Genomic DNA, 17,967 nt, shown 5'->3' with positions numbered 1-17,967 from the left:
TTCTGGAGTTAGACCGGACCTGAAGCTGCTGCACACGTGCTGTTGACGGCGTTGTTGTACTTTTTAGTAAAGTCTGGCTTGTTCGAAAATTCGTTTATTCAGTAGCTGAGAGCATAAGCTTTCTAACCAGGTATAACAGCACGTCTATTTTTGTTTTTTTAATATCGTTTTTTTAGGTCAACCGAAAGCTATGTCATCATGTCATAGAACGTATTCGCTCTTTGTTAGCACTAGCATGCAAATACGCAAAGTCTGGCTTGTTTGAAAATTAGTTTATTCAGTAGCTGAGAGCATAAGCTTTCTAACCAGGTATAACAGCACGTCTATTTTTGTTTTTTTAATATCGTTTTTTTAGGTCAACCGAAAGCTATGTCATCATGTCATAGAACGTATTCGCTCTTTGTTAGCACTAGCATGCAAATACGCAAAGTCTGGCTTGTTTGAAAATTCGTTTATTCAGTAGCTGAGAGCATAAGCTTTCTAACAAGGTATAACAGCACGTCTATTTTTGTTTTTTTAATATCGTTTTTTTAGGTCAACCGAAAGCTATGTCATCATGTCATAGAACGTATTCGCTCTTTGTTAGCACTAGCATGCAAATACGCAAAGTCTGGCTTGTTTGAAAATTCGTTTATTCAGTAGCTGAGAGCATAAGCTTTCTAACCAGGTATAACAGCACGTATATTGTTGGTTTTTTTAATATCGTTTTTTTAGGTCAACCGAAAGTGCTCTCATTAAAGCCATTCACTGTTTGTTAGCACTAGCATTCTAAGACGCTGCATGTGACGAAACGTCGTCAACGAATTTGCGTAATGTCTCGTGAAATACTATTATTATTGAGGACTTCTGGGTATGCCTAACCCATATGTTTGTTGATATACCTAGCTGACAGCGTTTTCATTTGTAATTTTTCAGTTGTAATACCGTTTTACCCTTCACTTCCGAAATCAGCTATTTCCTATCCTGCCCGCTGAGACCACAGATCTGACCGCATCACGTGCGCAAAGCCGACCAATGCTGTAACTTCACCGTTCGCATATGAATGACGTCACCTTCTCCATTCATCTCTATGGGGAAAAATTGGGCATAAAAATTAATATTTCTCAAAAACCGTACAGCGAAACTTTCCACAAAGTAATAGCACACGATTCCCAAAGAAGCCGGTCATTTTGACATATGGCACGTGTATGTGGTGTGAAAACTCTGGGAGGAGTAGCGGTCCAAAAAATGGGTGGAATAATAATAATAATAAATATGTGCGATAATAATAGTGTAGTTGCCCTAAGGCAACCACACTAATAAATATGTGCGATAATAATAGTGTAGTTGCCCTAAGGCAACCACACTAACTAGACAATTCCTGCAGAAATTGTGATGTGTGGTTGCCGACAACGCAAAGTCAACTTTGTGCTGAACGGAGCGAACAGTTTCTGTAGCATGAGCAGAGACATAGTATGGTATACATGATATAACATCACGGCAACGAGTTCATTTGCAACACACGTATTCAGAGCTAAATTAACCCTTCATCAATACTTGAGATCAGCGATTTACTCACGGTATGCTGTGACGAGTGACGGCGAATCATAAAGCTAGCTGGCCACTTCAGAGGGTCTTGGAAAAACGTTATATCTGCACTGCACAACCGCTCCATTTTAAAAAGCAAGACAGGGCTAGGGAGATTAATGTGATTGATTTATGGTTTTACGTTAAGTTCAGCTCATTTTTACCATTCAAATAAAAACATTTAACTGTGCTGCAATTCAGAGTTTAATCTGTTACCTTAGATACGAACTCATAGACAAAGGATAACTTAATACGTGTTAGCCGACCCAAATTTCTGGAGTTAGACCGGACCTGAAGCTGCTGCACACGTGCTGTTGACGGCGTTGTTCCAATTTTCATTACAGTCTGGCTTGTTTGAGAATTCCTTTATTCAGTAGGTGAGAGCATAAGCTTTCTAACCAGGTATAACAGCACGTCTATTTTTGGTTTTTTAATATCGTTTTTTTAGGTCAACTGAAAGTGCTGTCATTATCGCATTAAAGCCATGCACTCTTTGTTAGCACTAGCATTCTGACGAAACGTCGTCAACGAATTTGCGTAATATCTTGTGAAATACTATTATTATTTAGGAGTTCTGGGTATGCCTAAGCCATATGTCTGTTGATATACCTAGCTGACAGCGTTTTCATTTGTAATTTTAAATTTGGAAAACCGTTTTTATCGTGGTCACTTCCGCATTGCCCTATATGCTTTCTGATTGCTGCTGAGGACGAACAGTGGCCCGCATCACGTGTGCAAAGCCGACCAATGCTGTAACTTCACCGTTCGCATATGAATGACGCCACCTTCTCCATTCATTTCTATGGGGAAAAATTGGGCATAAAAATTCATATTTTTCAAAAACCGTGCAGCGAAACTTTCCACAAAGTAATAGCACACGATTCCCAAATAAGCCGGTCAATTTGACATATGGCACGTGTATGTGGTGCGAAAACTCTGGGAGGAGTAGCGGTCCAAAAAATGGGTGGAATAATAATAAATAAACTAGACAATTCCTGCAGAAATTGTGGTGTGGTTGCCGCCAACACAAAGTCAACTTTGTGCTGAACGGAGCGAACAGTTTCTGTAGCATGAGCAGAGACATAGTATGGTATACATGATATAACATCACGGCAACGAGTTCATTTGCAACACACGTATTCAGAGCTAAATTAACCCTTCATCAATACTTGAGATCAGCGATTTACTCACGGTATGCTGTGACGAGTGACGGCGAATCATAAAGCTAGCTGGCCACTTCAGAGGGTCTTGGAAAAACGTTATATCTGCACTGCACAACCGCTCCATTTTAAAAAGCAAGACAGGGCTAGGGAGATTAATGTGATTGATTTATGGTTTTACGTTAAGTTCAGCTCATTTTTACCATTCAAATAAAAACATTTAACTGTGCTGCAATTCAGAGTTTAATCTGTTACCTTAGATACGAACTCATAGACACAGGATAGCCTACACACGTGCTGTTGACGGCGTTGTTCCAGTTTTCAGTACAGTCTGGCTTGTTTGAGAATTCGTTTATTCAGTAGCTGAGAGCATAAGCTTTCTAACCAGGTATAACAGCACGTCTATTTTTGTTTTTTTAATATCGTTTTTTTAGGTCAACCGAAAGCTATGTCATCATGTCATAGAACGTATTCGCTCTTTGTTAGCACTAGCATGCAAATACGCAAAGTCTGGCTTGTTTGAAAATTCGTTTATTCAGTAGCTGAGAGCATAAGCTTTCTAACCAGGTATAACAGCACGTATATTGTTGGTTTTTTTATATCGTTTTTTTAGGTCAACCGAAAGTGCTCTCATTATCGCATTAAAGCCGTTCACTGTTTGTTAGCACTAGCATTCTAAGACGCTGCATGTGACGAAACGTCGTCAACGAATTAGCGTAATGTCTCGTGAAATACTATTATTATTGAGGACTTCTGGTTATGCCTAAGCCATATGTTTGTTGATATACCTAGCTGACAGCGTTTTCATTTGTAATTTTTCATTTTGAATATCGTTCTTTCACTTCCGCAATCAGCTATTTCCTATCCTGCCTGCTGAGACCGTAGGGCTGACCGCATCACGTGTGCAAAGCCGACCAATGCTGTAACTTCACCGTTCGCATATGAATGACGTCACCTTCTCCATTCATCTCTATGGGGAAAAATTGGGCATAAAAATTAATATTTCTCAAAAACCGTGCAGCGAAACTTTCCACAAAGTAATAGCACACGATTCCCAATGAAGCCGGTCATTTTGACATATGGTACGTGTATGTGGTGTGAAAACTCTGGGAGGAGTAGCGGTCCAAAAAATGGGTGGAAAGAATAAAATATATGAATAATAATAATAATAATAATATGTGCAATAATAATAGTGTAGTTGCCCTAAGGCAACCACACTAATAAAGAATATGTGCGATAATAGTAGTGTGGTAGCCTTAAAGCAACCACACTAATGAGGAAATAGACCGCGATCCTCCTCTAGTGTATGGACGAAGGCATAAGCAATCGATCCGAAATTACTTTTAGAAGGCTTTCTTATAGATTACCGAAAAACAATTAAATGGAAATAAGTTACGTTTTTGGTTTTAACTTTTCTTAAACCAGCAGTGACTTTTAAGTAGTTTATCATGAATTCTTACAGTTTTAACCAATTTTCATGAATTTCTACCACGTACTCTTGTATAAAAGAACGATCTCAACAGTTTGAAAGAATGCCCAAACCTTACTCAAAATGCAACACATATGTACAATATATATGTAAACGTATTTAAATGTTTACACAATGCTTTGTGACATTTCCATACCCGAAAAAGAAGAGAAATCATTAAAGAAGCCTGGCTTAAAAAGGTAAAAATCATTAATACTGTATTTCAAATGCAATATAATATTTATGAGGTCATATAAAAAACAATAATGTACTCCCTAAAAAAAAAAACATTTATTACACCTTTTGTATGGTCATAGGTGCACACACTACTGGAGAAAATTTTTGGTTCATTCAAAATCATTGTGTGGCAACCGTTCTTTGTTTTTAGGTTGTGATGACTTCTATCTACCACTTTGATTCTTAGTGCAATAATCGCAATCTATCAATTCTATTACAGACTGTGAACCTGTGTAATCAGCGCGTTATTCGACTCAGGTTTTCAGTTGCTAATTAGGTTAAACTCGGAGCGACGCTTTATTGGACCTGCTAATTCGCAGTTTACGTAGTAAGTGTATAAGTGTGTTGCTGGTTGGTGTGGAGTGTTACAGGGGTGTTTTAGGTGGTTGTTCGGGAGTTGATTGGTGGTTGTTAGGGAGTTGATTGGTGGTTGCTAAGGAGAGTTACAGGGGTGTTTTCGGCGGTTGCTAGGGAGTTGATTGGTGGTTGCTAGGGAGTACTAAGTTGTTGCTAGCGCGTGGATTGGTGGATGCTATGGAATATTACAGGGGTGTTACATATGGTTGCTAGGGAGTACTAGTTGGTTGCTATGGAGTGTTACAGAGGTGTTACAGGTGGTTGCTAGTGTGTTTGGTGGTTGCTATGGAGTGTTACAGGGGTGTTACAGCTGGTTGCTAGGGGGTTGATTGGTGGTTGGGATGGAGTGTTACATGGGTGTTACAGGTGGTTGCTTGGGAGTACTACGTGGTTGCTAGGGGGTTGATTGGTGGTTGCGATGGAGTGTTAAAAGAGTGTTGCAGGTTGTTGCTAGGGAGTACTACGTGGTTGCTAGGGGGTTGATTGGTGGTTGCGATGGAGTGTTAAAGGAGTGTTGCAGGTCGTTGCTAGGGACTTTATTGGTGGTTGCTATGGAGTGTTACAGGGGGTGTTGCAGGTGGTTTCTAGGGAGTACTAAGTGGTTGCTAGGGGGTTGATTGGTGGTTGCTATGGAGTATTACAGGGGTGTTACAGATGGTTGCTAGAGAGTACTAGGTGGTTGTTACGGAGTTGATTGGTGGTTGCTATGGAGTGTAACAGGGGGTGTTGCAGGTGGTTTCTAGAGAGTACTAGGTGGTTGCTAGGGGGTTGATTGGTGGTTGCTATGGAGTATTACAGGGGTGTTACAGATGGTTGCTAGAGAGTACTAGGTGGTTGCTAGGGGGTTGATTAGTGGTTGGTGTGGAGTGTTACAGGGGTGTTACAGACGGTGGTTAGGGAGTTGATTGCTGGTTGCTATGGTGTGTTACAGGTGTGTTCCAGGTGAATCCTAGGGTGTTGATTGGTGGTTGCTATGGAGTGTTACAGGGGTGTTACAGGTGGTTGCAAGGGGGTTGATTGGTGGTTGCGATGGAGTGTTACATGGGTGTTACAGGTGGTTGCTTGGGAGTACTAGGTGGTTGCTAGGGGGTTGATTGGTGGTTGCGATGGAGTGTTAAAAGAGTGTTGCAGGTTGTTGCTAGGGAGTTGATTGGTGGTTGCTATGGAGTGTTAAAGGGGTGTTACAGGTGGTTGCTGGGGAGTACTAGGTGTTTGTTACGGAGTTGATTGGTGGTTACTATGGAGTGTTATAGGGGATGTTGCAGGTGGTTGCTAAGGAGTACTAGGTGGTTGTTACGGAGTTGATTGGTGGTTGCTATGGAGTGTAACAGGGGGTGTTGTAGGTGGTTTCTAGGGAGTACTAAGTGGTTGCTAGGGGGTTGATTGGTGGTTGCTATGGAGAATTCCAGGGGTGTTACAGATGGTTGCTAGGGAGTACTAGGTGGTTGTTACGGAGTTGATTGGTGGTTGCTAGGGGGTTGATTGGTGTTTGCGATGGAGTGTTAAAGGAGTGTTGCAGGTTGTTGCTAGGGAGTACTACGTGGTTGCTAGGGGGTTGATTAGTGGTTGCTATGGAGTGTTAAAAGAGTGTTGCAGGTTGTTGCTAGGGAGTACTACGTGGTTGGTAGGGGGTTGATTGGTGGTTGCTATGGAGTGTTACAGGGGTGTTACAGGTGGTTGCTAGGGAGTACTAGGTGGTTGTTACGGAGTTGATTGGTGGTTGCTATGGAGTGTAACAGGGGGTGTTGCAGGTGGTTTCTAGAGAGTACTAGGTGGTTGCTAGGGGGTTGATTAGTCGTTGGTGTGGAGTGTTACAGGGGTGTTACAGACGGTGGTTAGGGAGTTGATTGCTGGTTGCTATGGTGTGTTACAGGTGTGTTCCAGGTGAATGCTAGGGTGTTGATTGGTGGTTGCTATGGAGTGTTACAGGGGTGTTACAGGTGGTTGCTAGAGAGATCTAGGTGGTTGCTAGGGGATTGATTGGTGAATGCTATGGAGAATTCCAGGGGTGTTACAGATGGTTGCTAGGGAGTACTAGGTGGTTGTTACGGAGTTGATTGGTGGTTGCTAGGGGGGTTGATTGGTGTTTGCGATGGAGTGTTAAAGGAGTGTTGCAGGTTGTTGCTAGGGAGTTGATTGGTGGTTGCTATGGAGTTTTACAGGGGTGTTACAGGTGGTTGCTAGGGGGTTGATTGGTGGTTGCTTTGGAGTGTTAAAGGAGTGTTTCAGGTTCTTGCTAAAGAGTTGATTGGTGGTTGCTATGGAGTTTTACAGGGGTGTTTCAGGTGGTTGCTAGGGTGTTGATTGGTGGTTGCTATGGAGTGTTACAGGGGTGTTACAGATGGTTGCTAGAGAGTTCTAGGTGGTTGCTAGGGGGTTGATTAGTGGTTGGTGTGGAGTGTTACAGGGGTGTTACAGACGGTGGTTAGGGAGTTGATTGCTGGTTGCTATGGTGTGTTACAGGGAGGTTCCAGGTGAATGCTAGGATGTTGATTGTTGATTGCTATGGAGTATTCCAGGGGTGTTACAGGTGGTTGCGAGAGAGTACTAGGTGGTTGCTAGGGGCTTGATTAGTGGTTGGTGTGGAGTGTTACAGGGGTGTTACAGGTGGTTGCTCGGGAGTACTAGGTGGTTGTTAGGGAGTTGATTGGTGGTTACTATGGAGTGTTATAGGGGGTGTTGCAGGCGGTTGCTAGGGAGTACTAGGTGGTTGTTACGGAGTTGATTGGTGGTTGCTATGGAGTTTTACGGGGGGTGGTTGCTAGGGAGTACTAGGGGGTTGATTAGTGGTTGGTGTGGAGTGTTACAGGGGTGTTACAGGTGGTTGCTAGGGAGTACTAGGTGGTTGTTACGGAGTTGATTAGTGGTTGCTAGGGAGTTGATTGGTGGTTACGATGGAATGTTATAGGGGGTTTTGCAGGTGGTTGCTAGGTGGTTGATTGGTGGTTGGTGTGGAGTATTACAGGGGTGTTAGACGGTGGTACGGGAGTTGATTGGTGGTTGCTATGGAGTGTTACAGGGGTGTTCCAGGTTAATGCTAGGGGGTTGATTTGTGTTTGCTATGGAGTGCTATAGGGGGTGTTACAGGTGGTTGCTTTAGGAGTACTAGGTGGTTGTTAAGGAGTTGATTGCTGGTTGCTATGGAGTGTTACAGGTGGTGTTCCAGGTGGTTGCTGGGGAGTTGATTCGTAACACTCCACACAAACCACAAATCAACCCCCTAGCAACCAACTAGTACTCCCTAGCAACCACCTGCAACACCCCTGTAACACTTCATAGCAACCACCATTCAACCCCCTAGCCATCCCCTAGTACTCCCTAGCAACCACCTGCAACACCCCCTGTAACACTCCATAATAACCCCCTATCAACTGCCTAAAACACACCTGTAAGACTCCATAGCAACCACCAATCAACACCCTAACAACCACCTGTAACACCCCATAGCAACCACCAATCAACTCCATAGAGACCACCAATCAACTCCCTAACAGCCGCTTGTAAAACTGCTGGAACAGTCTAAAACAACCACCAACGAACACCGTAACAACGACCTATAACAGTTCATACCATACAGCATTAAACTCCGTAATACAACCTAGTAATCCCTAGCAAGCACCTGTAACACCCCTGTAACAGTCCATAACATCCACAAATCAACACCTTAGCAAACTGCCAAAACTCTGCCTAAATACCTCCTAATACTACCTAGCTACCTGGAACACTCCATGGAGACCACCAATCAACTTCCTAAAACACACCTGTAACAATCCATAGCAACCACCAATCAACTCCGTAACACACCTAGTACTCCCTAGCAACCACCTCCTGTAACACACCATAGCAACCACCAATCAACTCCGGAACAACCACCAATCAACTCCCTAACCACCATCTGTAACACCCCTGTAACACTCCATAGCAACCACCAATCAACTCCATTGCAACCACCAATCAACTCCGTAACAACCACCTAGTACTCCCTAGCAACCACCCGCTGTAACACTCCATAGCAACCTGGTGGTTGCTATGGACTCCTAACAACTCCCTAACCACCATCTGTAACATTCCTGTAACACTACATTGCAACCACCATTCAACTCCTTAACAACCACCTAGTACTCCCTGGCAACAACCTGTAACACCCCTGTAACATTCCATAGCAACGACCACTCAACACCCTAACAACCACCTATAAAACTCCATAGCATCCACCAATAAACAGCCTATCAAACAGCCAATCAACTTCCTAACAACCACCTACTACTACCTAGCAACCACCTGTCACACCCCATAGCAACCAACAATCAACTCCCTAACAACCACCTTGTACACCCTAGCAACCACCTGCAACATCCCTGTAACACACCATCTCAAACACCAATCAACTCTTTATCAACCACTAGTACTCCCTAGAAACAATCTGTAACATTCCACATCAACGACCAATAAACACCCTAACAACCACCTGTAACACTCCATAGCAACCACCAATCAACTCCCTAGCAACCACGTAGTACTCCCTAGAAACCACCTGTAACACTTCAATCCAACCACCAATAAACACCCTAACAACCACCTTTAACAACAGGTAACACTCTATAGCAACCACCATTCGGCACTCTAGCAACCACGTAGTACTCCCTAGCATACACCTGAAACACCCCGTAACACTCCATAGCTACCACCAATCATCTCCGTAACACCACCTTAGTACTCCCTAGCAACCACAGGAGTGTTACAGGTGGTGTTGCAGGTGGTTGCTAGAGAGTACTAGGTGGTTGTTACGGAGTTGATTGGTGGTTGCTATGGAGTGTTACGGGGGGTGGTTGCTAGGGAGTACTAGGGGGTTGATTAGTGGTTGGTGTGGAGTGTTACAGGGGTGTTACAGATGGTGGTTAGGGAGTTGATTGGTGGTTGCTAGGGAGTTGATTGCTGCTTGCTATGGAGTGTTACAGGGGTGATCCAGGTGAATGCTAGGGTGTTGATTGGTGGTTGCTATGGAGTGTTACAGGGGTGTTTCAGGTGGTTGCTAGGGAGTACTAGGTGGTTGTTACGGAGTTGATTGGTGGTTGCTATGGAGTGTTACGGGAGGTGGTTGCTAGGGAGTACTAGGGGGTTGATTAGTGGTTGGTGTGGAGTGTTACAGGGGTGTTACAGATGGTGGTTAGGGAGTTGATTGGTGGTTGCTAGGGAGTTGATTGCTGCTTGCTATGGAGTGTTACAGGGGTGATCCAGGTGAATGCTAGGGTGTTGATTGGTGGTTGCTATGGAGTGTTACAGGGGTGTTTCAGGTGGTTGCTAGGGAGTACTAGGTGGTTGTTACGGAGTTGATTGGTGGTTGCTATGGAGTGTTACGGGAGGTGGTTGCTAGGGAGTACTAGGGGGTTGATTAGTGGTTGGTGTGGAGTGTTACAGGGGTGTTACAGATGGTGGTTAGGGAGTTGATTGGTGGTTGCTAGGGAGTTGATTGCTGCTTGCTATGGAGTGTTACAGGGGTGTTCCAGGTGAATGCTAGGGTGTTGATTGGTGGTTGCTATGGAGTGTTACAGGGGTGTTACAGGTGGTTGCTAGTGATATCTAGGTGGTTGCTAGGGGATTGATTGGTGGTTGCTATGGAGAATTCCAGGGGTGTTACAGATGGTTGCTAGGGAGTACTATGTGGTCGCTAGGGGGTTTATTAGTGGTTGGTGTGGAGTGTTACAGGGGTGTTACAGACGGTGGTTAGGGAGTTGATTAGTGGTTCCTAGGGAATTGATTGCTGCTTGCTATGGAGTGTTACAGGGGTGTTCCAGGTGAATGCTAGGGTGTTGATTGGTGGTTGCTATGGAGTGTTACACGGGTGTTACAGGTGGTTGCTAGGGAGTACTAGGTGGTTGCTAGGGGGTTGATTGGTGGTTGCTATGGAGTATTCCAGGGGTGTTACAGGTTAGTTGCTAGAGAGTACTAGGTGGTTGCTAGGGGGTTCATTAGTGGTTGGTTTGGAGTGTTACAGCGGTTTTACAGGTGGTTGCTAAGGAGTACTAAGTGGTTGTTAGGGAGTTGATTGGTGGTTGCTATGGAGTGTTATAGGGGGTGTTACAGATGGTTGCTAGGGAGTTCAAGGTGCTTGTTAGGGAGTTGATTTGTGGTTGATAGGGAGTGTTACAGGGGTGTTCCAGGTCATTGCTAGGGTGTTGATTGGTGGTTGCTATGGAATGTTACATCGGTGTTACAGGCGGTTGCTAGGGAGTACTAGGTGGTTGCTAGGGGGTTGATTGGAGGTTGAGATGGAGAGTTAAAGGAGTGTTTCCGGTTGTTGCTAAAGAGTTGATTGGTGGTTGCTATGGAGCGTTACAGGGGTGTTACAGGTGGTTGCTAGGGAGTACTAGGTGGTTGTTACGGAGTTGATTGGTGGTTGCTATGGAGTGTTACAGGGTTTTTGCAGGTGGTTTCTAGGGAGTACTAGGTGGTTGCTGGGCGTTGATTGGTGGTTGCTATGGAGTATTCCAGGAGTGTTACAGGTGGTTGCTAGAGAGTCCTATGTGGTTGTTAGGGGGTTGATTAGTGGTTGGTGTGGAGTGTTACAGGGGTGTTACAGGTGGTTGCTAGGGAGTAAATGGTTGTTACGTTGTTGATTGGTGGTTGTAATGGAGTGTTACATGGGTGTTACAGATGGTTTCTAGAGAGTACTAGGTGGTTGCTAGGGGGTGGATTAGTGGTTGGTGTGGAGTGTTACAGGGGTGTTACAGGTGGTTGCTAGAGAGATCTCGGTGGTTGCTAGGGGATTGATTGGTGGTTACTATGGAGTGTTATAGAGGGTGTTGCCGGTTGTTGCTAGGGAGTTGTTTGGTGGTTGCTATGGTGTGTTACAGGGGTGTTCAAGGTGGTTGTTAGGGAGTGGATTATTGGTTCTATGGAGTGTTACAGGGGTGTTACAGGTGATTGCAATAGAGTGTTACGGGTTGTTTTAGGCAGTTGATTGGGGGTTGTTATGGAGTGTTACAAGCGGTGTTGCAGGTGGTTGCAAGGGAGTACTAGGTGGTTGCTAGGGGGTTGATTGGAGCATGCTATGGAATGTTACCTGTCGTTACATGTGGTTGCTGGGTAGTTGATTGGTAACACTCCACACCAACCACCAATCAACTCCCTAGCAACCACCAATCAACTCCGTAACAACCACCTAGTACTCCCTAGCAACCACCTGTAACACCCCTGTAATACTCCGCAGCAACCACCAATCAACCCCCTAGCAACCACGTAGTACTCCCTAGCAACCACCTGTAACACACCTTGTAACACTCCATAGTGACCAGCAATCAACTCCCTTGCAACCACCAATCAACTCTTTTACCAACATCTGTAACAGCCCTGTAAGACTCCATAGCAACCACCATTCAACCACCAGTCAACTCCCTAACAACCACCAATTAACTCCCTAGAAACAACCTGCAACACTTTTTTAACAGTCCATCGCAAGCACCAATAAACCCCCTAGCAACCACCTAGTACTCCTTAGCAACCACCCCTGTACCACTCCACACCAACCACTAATCAACCCCCTAGCAATCACCTAGTACTCTCTAGCAACCACCTTAACACCCCTGTAACACTCTATACAACCACCAATCTCCTCCCTAACAACCACCTTGAACACGCCTGTAACACTCCATAGCAACCAGCAATGAACTCCCTAGCACCCACCAATCAACTCCCTAACCACCATCTGTAACACCCCTGTAACACTACACACCAACCACTAATCAACCACCTAGTACTCTCTAGCAACCACGCTTGTAACACTCCATAGCAACCACCAATCAACTCTGTAACAACCACCTAGTACTCCCTAGCAACCACCTGCAAACACCCCTATAACACTTCATAGTAACCACCTGCAAATCCCTAGCAACCACCAATTAACTCCGTAACAACCACCAATCAACTCCCTAACTACCATCTGTAACACCCCTGTAACACTCCACACCAAGCACTAATCAACCCCCTAGCAACCACCTAGTACGCCCTAGCAACCACCTGTAACACCCCTGTAACACTCCACACCAACCACTAATCAACTCCCTAGCAACCACCTGTAACACCCCTGCAATACTCCATAGCTACCACCTAGTACTCCCTAGCAACCACCCTTGTAACACTCCATAGTAACCACCAATCAACTCTGTAACAACCACCTAGTACTCCCTAGCAACCACCTAGTACTCCATAGCAACCACCTCCAACACCCCTATAACACTTCATAGTAACCACCTGCAAATCCCTAGCAACCACCAATTAACTCCGTAACAACCACCAATCAACTCCATAACTACCATCTGTAACACCCCTGTAATACTCCACACGAACCACTAATCAACCCCCTAGCAACCACCTAGTACGCCCTAGCAACCACCTGTAACACCCCTGAAACACCACACCAACCACTAATCAACTCTCTAGCAACCACCTGTAAAACCCCTGGAATACTCCATAGCAATCACCAATCAAGCCCCTAGCAACCACCTAGTACTCCCAAGCAACCAGCTGTAACACCCCTGTAACACTCCAGAGCAACCACCAATCAACACCGTAGCATTCACCTGGAATACCCCTGTAACACTCCATAGCAACCACTAATCAACCCCCTAGCAACAACGTAGTACTCCCTAGCATAAACCTGAAACTCCCCGTAACACACCATAGCTACCATCAATCACCTCCGTAAGACCACCTAGTACTCCCTAGCTACCACCTCTAAGACCCCCTGTAACACTCCATAGTGACCAGCAATCAACTCCCTTGCAACCACCAATCAACTCCCTTACCACCATCTGTAACACCCCTGTAAGACTCCACAGCAACCACCATTCAAACCCCTAGCAACCACCTAGTACTCCCTAGCAACCACCTGCATCACCCCTGTAACACTCCATAGCAACCCCCAATCAACTGCCTAAAACAACCCGTAACACTCCATAGCAACCACCAATAAACACCCTAACAACCACCTGTAACCAAAGATAACATTCCATAGCAACCACCAATCAACTGCCTCACAACCACCAATCAACCCCCTAGCAACCACCTAGTACTCCTTAGCAACCACCTCTGTAACACTCCACACCAACCACTAATCAACCCCCTTGCAACCACCTAGTACTCTCCAGTAACCACCTACAAGTAACACTCCATACAACCACCAATCAACTCCCTAACAACCACCTTGAACACCCCTGTAACACTCCATAGCAACCAGCAAAGAACTCTCTAGCACCCACCAATCAACTCCCATACCACCTTCTGTATCACCCCTGTAACACTCCACACCAACCACTAATCAACCCCCTAGCAACAACGTAGTACTCCCTAGCATAAACCTGAAACTCCCCGTAACACACCATAGCTACCATCAATCACCTCCGTAAGACCACCTAGTACTCCCTAGCTACCACCTCTAAGACCCCCTGTAACACTCCATAGTGACCAGCAATCAACTCCCTTGCAACCACCAATCAACTCCCTTACCACCATCTGTAACACCCCTGTAAGACTCCATAGCAACCACCATTCAAACCCCTAGCAACCACCTAGTACTCCCTAGCAACCACCTGCATCACCCCTGTAACACTCCATAGCAACCCCCAATCAACTGCCTAAAACAACCCGTAACACTCCATAGCAACCACCAATAAACACCCTAACAACCACCTGTAACCAAAGATAACATTCCATAGCAACCACCAATCAACTGCCTAACAACCACCAATCAACCCCCTAGCAACCACCTAGTACTCCTTAGCAACCACCTCTGTAACACTCCACACCAACCACTAATCAACCCCCTTGCAACCACCTAGTACTCTCTAGTAACCACCTACAGGTAACACTCCATACAACCACCAATCAACTCCCTAACAACCACCTTGAACACCCCTGTAACACTCCATAGCAACCAGCAATGAACTCTCTAGCACCCACCAATCAACTCCCTAACCACCATCTGTAACACCCCTGTAACACTCCACACCAACCACTAATCAACCCCCTAGTAACCACCTAGTACTCCCTAGCAAGCACCTGTAACACCCCTGTAACACTCCACACCAACCACTAATCAACTCCCTAGCAACCACCTGTAACACTCCATAGCAATCACCAATCAAGCCCCTAGCAACCACCTGTAACACTCCATAGCAACCACCAATCAACACCCTAGCATTCACCTGGAATACCCCTGTAACACTCCATAGCAACCAGCAATCAACTCCCATACCACCGTCTGTAACACCCCTTTAACACTCCAACCACTAATCAACCCCCTAGAAAACACGTAGTACTCCCTAGCATAAACCTGAAACACCCCGTAACACTCCATAGCTACCACCAATCATCTCCGTAACACCACCTAGTACTCCCTAGCAACCACAGGAGTGTTACAGTTGGTGTTGCAGGTGGTTGCTAGAGAGTACTAGGTTGTTTCTAGGGCATTGATTGGTGGTTGCTATGGAAGGTTACAGGGGTGTTTCAGATGGTTGCTAGGGAGTACTAGGTGGTTGTTACGGAATTGATGGGTGGTTGCTATGGAGTGTTACGGGGGGTGGTTGCTAGGGAGTACTAGGGGGTTGATTAGTGGTTGGTGTGGAGTGTTACAGAGGGTGGTTAGGGAGTTGATTGGTGGTTGCTAGAGAGTTCATTGCTGGTTGCTATGGAGTGTTACAGGGGTGTTCAAGGTGGTTGTTAGGGAGTTGATTTGTTGTTGATAGGGAGTCTTACAGGGGTGTTCCAGGTGATTGCTAGGGAGTACTAGGTGGTTGCTAGGGGGTTGATTGGTGGTTGAGATGGAGAGTTAAAGGAGTGTTTAAGGTTGTTGCTAAAGAGTTGATTGGTGTTTGCTATGGACTGTTACAGGGGTGTTACAGGTGGTTGCTAGAGAGTCCTATGTGGTTGCTAGGGGGTTGATTAGTGGTTGGTGTGGACTGTTACAGGGGTTTTACAGGTGGTTGCTAGGGAGTAGGTGGTTGTTACGGAGTTGATTGGTGGTTGCTAGGGAGTTGATTGGTGGTTACTATGGAGTATTACAGGGGTGTTACAGACGGTGGTACGGGAGTTGATTGGTGGTTGCTATGGAGTATTACAGGGGTGTTTCAGATGGTGGTTAGGGAGTTGATTGGTGGTTGCTAGGGAGTTGATTGCTGCTTGTTATGGAGTGTTACAGGGGTGTTCCAGGTGAATGCTAGGGTGTTGATTGGTGGTTGCTATGGAGTGTTACAGGGGTGTTACAGGTGGTTGCTAGTGAGATCTAGGTGGTTGCTAGGGGATTGATTGGTGGTTGCTATGGAGAATTCCAGGGGTGTTACAGATGGTTGCTAGGGAGTACTATGTGGTTGTTACGGAGTTGATTGGTGGTTGCTAGGGGGTTGATTGGTGGTTGCGATGGAGTGTTACAGGGGTGTTCCAGGTGAATGCTAGGGGGTTGATTGGTGGTTGCTATGGAGTATTAAAGGGGTGTTACAGATGGTGGTTAGGGAGTTGATTGGTGGTTGCTAGGGAGTTGATTGCTGCTTGCTATGGAGTGTTACAGGGGTGTTCCAGGTGAATGCTAGGGGGTTGATTGGTGGTTGCTATGGAGTGCTACAGGGGGTGTTACAGGTGGTTGCTAGGGAGTACTAGGTGGTTGTTACGGAGTTGATTGGTGGTGGCTAGGGAGTTGATTGGTGGTTGCTATGGAGTGTTACAGGGGTGTTCCAGGTTAATGCTAGGGAGTACTAGGTGGTTGTTACGGAGTTGATTGGTGCTTGTAATGGAGTGTTACAGGGGTGTTACATATGGTGGTTTGGGAGTTGATTGGTGGATGTTACGGATATGATTGGTAGTTGTTAGGGAGGTGATTGGTGGTTACAATGAAGTGTTATAGGGCGTGTTGCAGGTGGATGCTAGGGAGTACTAGGTGGTCGTTAAGGAGTTGATTGCTGGTTGCTATGGAGTGTTATAGGTGGTGTTGCAGGTGGTTGCTGGGGAGTTGATTGGTAACACTCCACACCAACACTGTTACACTCCATAGCAACCACCATTCAACCCCCTAGCTATCCCCTAGTACTCCCTAGCAACCACCTGCAACACCCCCTGTAACACTCCATAACAACCCCCAATCAACTGCCTAAAACACACCTGTAAAACTCCATAGCAACCACCAATCAACACCCTAACAACCACCTGTAACACCCCATAGCAACCACCAATCAACTCCATAGAGACCACCAATCAACTCCCTAACAACCACCTAGTACTCCCTAACAACCGCTTGTAAAACTGCTGGAACAGTCTAAAACAACCACCAATGAACACCCTAACAACGACCTATAACAGTCCATACCATACAGCATTAAACTCCGTAATACCACCTAGTAATCCCTAGCAAGCACCTGTAACACTCCATAGCAACCACCAATCAACTCCGTAACAACCACCAATCAACTCCCTAACCACCATCTGTAACATTCCTGTAACACTACATTGCAACCACCATTCGGCACCCTAGCAACCACGTAGTACTGACTAGCATACACCTGAAACACCCCGTAACACTCCATAGCTACCACCAATCATCTCCGTAACACCACCTAGTACTCCCTAGCAACCACAGGAGTGTTACAGGTGGTGTTGCAGGTGGTTGCTAGAGAGTACTAGGTGGTTGTTACGGAGTTGATTGGTGGTTGCTATGGAGTGTTTCGGGGGGTGGTTGCTAGGGAGTACTAGGGGGTTGATTAGTGGTTGGTGTGGAGTGTTACAGGGGTGTTACAGATGGTGATTAGGGAGTTGATTGCTGCTTGCTATGGAGTGTTACAGGGTTGTTTCAGGTGGTTGCTAGGGAGTACTAGGTGGTTGTTACGGAGTTGATTGGTGGTTGCTATGGAGTGTAACGGGGGTGTTACAGACGATGGTTAGGGAGTTGATTGGTGCTTCCTAGGGAGTTGATTAGTGGTTGGTGTGGAGTGTTACACGGGTGTTACAGGTGGTTGCTAGGGAGTACTAGGTGGTTGCTAGGGGGTTGATTGGTGGTTGCTATGGAGTATTCCAGGGGTGTTACAGGTTAGTTGCTAGAGAGTACTAGGTGGTTGCTAGGGGGTTGATTAGTGGTTGGTTTGGAGTGTTACAGGGGTTTTACAGGTGGTTGCTAAGGAGTACTAAGTGGTTGTTAGG

This window comes from Anguilla anguilla, chromosome 7 (genome assembly GCF_013347855.1).
Source record: "Anguilla anguilla isolate fAngAng1 chromosome 7, fAngAng1.pri, whole genome shotgun sequence".
NCBI lineage: Eukaryota > Metazoa > Chordata > Actinopteri > Anguilliformes > Anguillidae > Anguilla > Anguilla anguilla.
The sequence above is the reverse complement of the archived record's forward strand: the minus strand, read 5'-3'. Positions refer to the sequence as shown.